The sequence below is a fragment of the Phocoena sinus genome, chromosome X (assembly GCF_008692025.1).
Source record: "Phocoena sinus isolate mPhoSin1 chromosome X, mPhoSin1.pri, whole genome shotgun sequence".
Lineage (NCBI taxonomy): Eukaryota > Metazoa > Chordata > Mammalia > Artiodactyla > Phocoenidae > Phocoena > Phocoena sinus.
This window is the reverse complement of record NC_045784.1, coordinates 37,754,868-37,763,080: the sequence shown is the minus strand read 5'-3', so window position 1 is coordinate 37,763,080 and position 8,213 is coordinate 37,754,868. Positions and strand designations below refer to the sequence as shown.

General features: G+C 38.9%; 1 pseudogene; it reads left to right on the top strand.

Moving 5' to 3' along the window:
* Nucleotides 1-7,125: 7,125 nt before the first annotated feature.
* Nucleotides 7,126-7,226, top strand: LOC116748166 (annotated as a pseudogene).
* Nucleotides 7,227-8,213: the final 987 nt, after the last annotated feature.

Below are 8,213 nucleotides of genomic sequence, written 5' to 3'. Positions count from 1 at the left end.
GAATTCAGTGCCTTGGCCACATCAAACCTTGAGGGAGGCTGGAAAATGTAGACTAGCTGTGTGCCCAGAGAGGAAATGGGTTCCGTAACCATTTTTGCCACAGTGGGTCAAGAGCATCATTTAAAAATGGGATACAGGGAACTCCCTGGTGGCACAGTAGATAAGAATCCACCTGCCAATGCAGGGGACATGGGTTCCATCCCTGGTCCGGGAAGATCCTACATGCCACGGAGCAACTAAGCCCGTGTGCCACAACTACCGAGCCTGCACTCTAGATCCCGCGAGCCACAACTACTGAAGCCCACACACCTAGAGCCCGTGCTCTGCAATAAGGGAAGCTGCCGCAATGAGAAGCCCGTGCACCACAACGACGAGTAGCCCCCGCTCACCACAACTAGAGAAAGTCCACACACAGCAACGAAGACCCAACGCAGCCAAAAATAAATAAAATTAAATCTTTTTTTAAAAAATGGGATACAACACAATAGAATAGATCAAACTGAGCTTGACCTGGCATACAGGAAGGGTTAGTGTAGTTTTGGAAAAGCCTTCAGTCACTTATATATTTGTATACGTGCATGTATGAACTGATTGAAGTATAAAATGTATTTCTTACACTGGGTCACGGCCAAAAGTTAAAGCTATTCTACCAATCCCTATAGACAACATTAGAAGAGACAGCAAAAGGAGAAAAGGAGGGCTTAGGCCCTGAAGGGGGTTTTTAAATCATTGAGAAGCTGAGCAAGTGTGAATATGCTTAAATATTCATAAAGTGACAGCAACATCTAAAAACCAGACACAGCTGTGTGGACTGGGCTGATCCTGAGAAACACTGGCACATGAGTCAGGTTGGACTTAGGTGCCCATTTATCCCTCTGATAGCGGCCCGCCCCTACTCTCCAGGTACCTCACACCTGTGCCCACGCATGCCAAGGATAAGGTGATAATTTCGTTGTTCCCAGCAGAACATGTATGGAAAACCCACCATGAATCAAAAGAATGAGGCTGCTAAAGTTAGATAAAGGGCTGCTTTCTTCATTTTAGGGCAAAGACTCTGGTCTAAGTACAACTTTAAATCATATCACACATCACATGAAGAGCCACTCTCTCCATGCGCTGTGGTGCTGTGTATGAGCACAAGTGTGTGTGTGCACATGTGTGTGCACATGGGTATGCTTGAGCACATGCGTGTGCACATGTGTATGCTTGAGTACATGCTGACCTGTGTGCTGAGGCTCAGGAGAGGTAGAACGATAGGAAGTTCCAAAAGCATAGAGAATTCTTAGCATAAATAAAATGAATGGAGCCAGGTTGATCTCTTTTGATAAGACTTGATATAGGAAATTATTTCAGTGGGCTTTTCTAGGGAGAGACAGGGCATACAGTTGACCTTTGAACAACACAGGTTTGAACTACTCAGGTCCCCTTGTAGGAAAGTTTTTTTCAATAAATTCACACTACACTATTACACAATCCGGGGTTGGTTGAAGCTGTGGATGTGGGCCTGAGGATGCGGAACCATGAATATGGAGGGCTGACTGTAAACTTTTAGGTGAATTTTTGACTGAGGCGGGGAAGGGGGTTTAGCAGCCCTAACCCCTTCGTTGTTCAAGGGTCAACTGTAGTTTGGAAAAATACAGCAGAAATGACATCTTGAGTGTAGGGACCCTTTGGTGAGCCACAGAACATGCTTTAGGGCTGAAGTCAGCAGACGTATATTTGAGTCCCAAAGAGATAGTTTATTCTTCCCATAATACAGATAAGGAAACTCAGAGTCATAGAGGTTACACCCAAGGTCTTTCAGCTCATAGGTGGAACTGGCACTCAAAGAAGTAGGCTCAATAATGGGAAAGGACAAGAATCTACCAAGCAGGACTGTCTAGCTGGGGACAGAACATGCTGGGACAGCAGGAAATTCAGATGGTGGCTGAGGGCACCCTGAGATATGCAGCTAACCGGGGCTCTTGAGCATCAGGACAGAGATAGCAATCCTTACTAGGGTGCCTTGGGCCCTTGTTTCACCAGGGGAAAAGGATGAGGCAACAGCAAGATGCAAAGGTGGTGGACATTCTGTGAAATGTCATCAGCTAGACGCATCCCATCTCTTCCCTGCTGTACTATATTCCCTGGGGGATACACACACACACACACACACACACACACACACACACACACACACACACACACCTATATATTTTTATATATATGTATTTATATATATTCTAAATTAAAAAGAAAAAGCTTAAGCATCTGTAAAACGGGCACCCAACTCAATTTTCCCATGCAAATCTATAAATCTAGCCCCTCCCTTTCCCATTCCCCCTCCCACGACCCACCGGAACAGGGCTGGAGACAGTCACTTCTTAGAAACACTAAAAATATACATTACATCATTCCTCCTCCAGTCTCCAGCCCCCCTACAACAAGCCAAGTAATTTGAGCCCCTCTGCAAGGCCTGCCATAGCTTCCCTTTGAGGTCTGTGTTTTCCCTACTTAACGTACCTGGGAGACTGACAGACATATGTTTTATGATACATTATATATTAGGCTTGGCTAGAGGCTCCATTTCCATTAAAGATGACTAAAGCACTAAGGCATAGCTGCCTGGACCTCCCCTGCCATTTGTCCTCTGAAGCTATTCTCTAAGCTGTATTTCTGTCTTTTAGTACAACATTTGCTCACAAAATGGTCAGAACTTGGCTGTTAAAAACCAAAGACTCTTTGCTTCTACAATATTTTATAGAACAGAGCACTGGAGCCCTCTTCTTAAACTCCTCCAGTTCTCGGTTCTGACAATTGCCCGAAATAGACGAGTGCTCCCCAAAGCTGCAAAATCACATCTCTCTTTAAAATACCAGCTAAAACTGAGAAAGAGAAAATAAAAACATCTACTTTTTCAAAATGGGGTTATGCAAGTTGCTGCTCCCTTAAGGCATTTGTTCAGTAATCGGCACCCAGTTCCTGCATAGTAATCGGTTAAATGCTCACCCTCACTCATAAGACACATACTTGGGAAGAGTACTGCTCTTCAACACTGCTTTTAAATTTAGAAAGACGCCTTTAGACCAATTTAGACACTATGTTCTTGCACAGGTATTAGTAAAATAAGCAAAAGACAGTGCATAAAAGTTGAAGCAACATCAGGAAAAACCCAACCTTCATTAACATTATAAACTATGATTTAAGACTGGTAAGGGGAAAAAATTAACTTCATTTATTCTAGGCAAGAGTCATTGATTAATTGAAAATACACATCAAAGAGCTTCATTTGCATATAGCAGCTCTGGTACCCCAAGAAACTTTGTGTTGGAAGGGATTCCCTATGGCACACACACAGACACACAGAGACCCCAAAACACTACAGGAGCCATCACTCCCTCTGACTATGAAGGATGTCCATCTAGCTTCATGAGTATATTGACAGCCAGGCCCAAAGAGAACACTGAGTCTAACAATGGACAAACAGACACACAACAATTTATAGATGTATAAATATGTAAAGAAGAAGAGAAACATATCCTTTAGTAATTTTTTTTAATCTGGACGTTTTCTCCACAAGTGGTTTTCCATCCTCTATTTCCCACAATTAATGTCTTATGAAGGAAAACATTCCCCCTCCTTCTCAATCTTCCATCCTGAAGACTATTCCAAAAATGTGTGTGGATGCCCCATCCACACCAGCCTTCACATTCACTGCCACGTAGAGTGGCAAACTTCTGGGGCACTGATTACTCATCGTCTCTCTGAATACAGGATGCTCAGTCTCTTTGTAAGTCTCCTTTTGAAAGCTGATGAGATATTAAAGAGACATATCAATGGAACTTGCTCCACCCTTGCCCCACCCAAGATGTGCAGACACTACTCCAAATATGAATCTGCTCTGTTCTGAGAAGCCTTCCAGTTTGGGTGTTGTCTGTGGCAAACACAACCACAGAAGGTCATTACTGGAGCAGGACTTCCAGAATAGCTGAGTGAGGAGCTTGGTAAATCCTCTTCCCAAAGAGCAACAATAAAACTGGACAAAACTGTCAAAAACAACAATTTCTGGAATCTGGAAATTGACCAAGTGCAAAAAACAGATAAGCACTTATTTAAGAAAAACTATTGAATCTCAGTAAGAACAGGGAGAGTTTACTGTGTTTTTGCCTGAAGCTGTTCCCTGCCTCTCAGCTCTGAGGCACAAGGGTTCTACAAGGGCAAGGCAGGCCATAAGCACCAGCAGCTCCATTGCTAAAGGGGTTGACATAATTTGAAGTAAGCATAGAAAAACTCATGCCCAGGGGCACTGTTGAAAACAATGTAGCAATCTCGGCAGGAAATAATCAAAGAAGAGCAAAAAAGCTAGTTTGAGATTGCCATACTGGTTGGGTATACCCGCAGAAAGCTAAAAAAATTATCAGTGAGATCTGGGGATCAAGACAGCCACAGTCAGCCTTGATAAGCTCCCAAATATCCCTGGGGGTCTGAAAGGCTATGTGTTTACACTCAGAAGAGACCGGAGAGGTCCTTAGTGAGCTACTCATTCCTGGATGAATGTGAAACTTTGCAAGCACAGAAAGCAAAAGCTGTGAAGGACTTGCACAGTACCTAAACTCTGAATGTCATTTCCCAAACACACAGATCCATTGGCGAGAGTAAAAGCCCTACTGGCTCAAGGTGTTTAAACAAAACATCTGACCAATCTTTGGCTAACTACTAAGTTATGCTAACCAAGGAGCAACCCCAGAAAACCAGGCTTAAACATAAAATCAAAAATCATTTTTTTTAAATTGGAGTGGGGGCTTTTTTATCTAAAGAAAACAAAAACACAAATTTGAAAATACATATGCACCTCCATGTTCACTGCAGCATTATTTACAATAGCCAAGATATGGAAACAACCTAAGTGTCCATCAACGAATGAATGGATAAAGAAGATGTGAGATAGATATAGATATATATATAGATATATATAGGTGTGTGTGTGTATATATATACTATTCAGCCATAAAAAAGAATGAGATCTTGCCATTTGCAAAAACATGGATGGACCATGGGGGCATTATGCTAAGTGAAATAAGTCATATAGAGAAACACAAATACCATACGATCTCACTTATATGTAGAATCAAAAAAAATGAGCTCATCGATACAAAGAACAGATTGGTGATTGCCAGAGGCGGGGAGTTGATGGGTGGGTGAAATGGGTAAAGGCGGTCAAAATGTTCAAACGTCCAGTTATAAAATAAATCATAGGGATGTAATGTACAGCATAGTAACTATAGTTAATAATACTGTACAGCACATTTGAAAGTTGCTAAGGCAGTAAAAGTCCTCATCACAAGAAAAAAAAATTTTTGTAACTATTATGGTGATGAATGTTAACTAGACTTATTGTGATGACAATTTCACAATATATACAATATCAAATGTTGTACACTTGAAACTAATATGATTTTATATGCTAGTTATACCTCAATTTTTAAAAAGAATTGTTTTCTTAAAATACTGCGTAGAGACATCAGTGATTGCACACTACTAGGGAGAGAGACACCATAGAATTAGTCCAGGCAAGTCACTAAACAAATAAACACCAAAAAAACAAAAACAGCAACAATAAACCCAGGGGAGAGGAGAATAAGAATCCAGAGATGCTATAATACATTATCGAAAATGTCCAGTTTTCAACAAAAAGTTATGAGGCAAGCAAAAAACAAAAACAGGACAGGGTGACCCATACACAAGAAAAAAGGCAGGCAGTAGAAGCTGTTTCTGAAAGATCTCAGGTGATGGACTTACCAGACAAAGAATTCAAAGCAGGTATTACAAATATGTTCAAAGAACTAAAGGAAACCATGTTTAAAGAATTAAAAGGAAATATAACAATAGCAACTCATCAAATACAGAATATCAATAAAGGGACAAAAATTATTTTAAAAGGACCATTTTGAAATTCTGGAGTTTAGGACTACAAGAACTGAAAGGAAAAATTCACTAGAGGAACTCAACAACAGACTTCAGCTAGCAGAAGAAAGAATCAGCAAACTTGAAGGTAAATCAATAGAAATTGTCCAACCCAAAGAACAGAAAAAAAACATAATGAAGAAATATTAGCAGAATCTGAGAGATCTGTGAGACATCATTAAGTATACCAACATAAGCGTACATGAAGTCCAAGAGGAAGAGAGAGAAAAAGGGGCAGAAAAGAACATTTGAAGACATAATGGCCAAAAATGTTATCAAACTTCATCAAAAACATTAATCTACACATTCAAGAAGCTCAATGAACTCCAAGTAGAAAAAAACACAAAGAAATCCACACTGAGATACATCATAGTCAAAGTGTTGAAAGCCAAAGAAAAAGAGAAAATATTGAAAGTAGCAAGAGAAAAACAACCCATCACATACAATGGGGAAGGGACTCAATAGTTTAACACCAGAAATGGTGAAGGCCCAGAAAGCAGGAGGGTGACATATTCAAAGTACTGAAAGAAAAAAAAAAATCAACCAAGAATCCCATGTCCAGCAAAAATGAAGGCAAAATAAAGACGTTCCCAGATAAAGATGACTTGCCTTATAAAGAATACTAAATACTAAAGGAAATTCTTCAGGCTGAAAAGAAATGGCACTAGACAGTAATTCAAATTCACACAAAGAAATAAAGAGCATGAATAAAGGTAATTATGTAGTTAAATAAAAAAGATAAAGAGAGTTTTTCTCATTTCTTCTCTTAACATATTTAAAAAAGAATCACATAAAGAATAGTTATAATTGGAGGAATATAGCATATAAAGAAGTAATATATATGACAATAGTATCACAAAGGAAGGGGGAGGCAATAGAGCAATATCGGAGCAGTTTCTATATTTTACTGGAATTAAGTTAGCATTATCTGAAATAGATTGTTTTTAAGTTTAGAAGCATATTATAATTCTTCCAGAAGAAGCACTAAGAAAATCATTCCAAAAAATATAATTAAAAACAAAGGAATTTAAAGGGGACACTAGAAAAAAATTATTTAATACAAAAAAAAGTAATAAAGGAGGAATACAGGAACAAAAAGACATGATACATAGAAAATAAATAAAAATCGAGAGATATGATACAAATACATCAATACCAACATTAAAAAATAAATGATTATATGCACTTTGGCATCACATATATGAAAACGGCAATGAGATGAAAAAGATTAGCATGGTCCCTTTGCAAGGACGATATGCAAATTTAAAGTGCTCCATATTTTTTGAGTGAAAAATGCCAATCCCAAATTGTTACATAACACATGGTTCGCTTCATATAAGATTTTTGAAATGATGAAATTTTAGAAATAGAGGTCAGATTAGTGTTTGCCAATGGTCAGGGAGGGGCAAGGGTGGTGGTGGCAGGAAAGTGGGAGTGGTTATAAAAGGGCAACAGGAGTGATCCTTGTGGTGTTGGAACTGTTCAGTTCCTTGACTGTGGTGGTGGATACACCAACCTACACAGGTGATAAAACTGTATAGGACTTAATAAAGTTATGGCCCCCCACTCCACCCCCCCCACACACACAAATGAGTATAAATAAAACTAGGAAAATCTGAATAAGAGCTATGGATCATATCAATGTCAATACCCAGGTTATAATATTATACTGTAGTTTTGCAAAATGTTACCATTGGAGAAAACTAGCCAAAGTGCACCACGGACCACTCTGTATTATTTCTTAGACCTGCACATGTCAATGCAATTTTATAGAGAAACAAAAATCTTTTCAACAAAAGGCACTGGGACAACTGGATATCCACATGAAAAAAGATGAATTTAGATGCTTTCCTCACACTATCCACAAAAATTAACTCACAGTGCATCATAGACCTAAACTGAAGAGCTAAAAGTATAAAACTTTCAGAAGAAAATACAGGAGAAAACTTTATGACCTCGATCTAGGCAAAGAGTTCTTAGATACAACATCAAAAATACAATCAATAAAAGAAAAATGATAAATTGCACTGTATAAAAATTTAAAACTTTGCTCTTCAAAAGGCACTTTTAAGAAAATTAAAAGACAAGCCACAAACTGAGAGGAAATATTTGCAAATTATATATCTGATAAAGGATTTGTATCCAGAGTATGTACAGAACTCTTACAACACAACAGTAAAAAGGCAAACAACCCAGTTAAATTTTTGGCAAAAGATTTGAATAGACATTTCAGCAAAGAAACCTATAAATAATAAATATGTACAAAGATG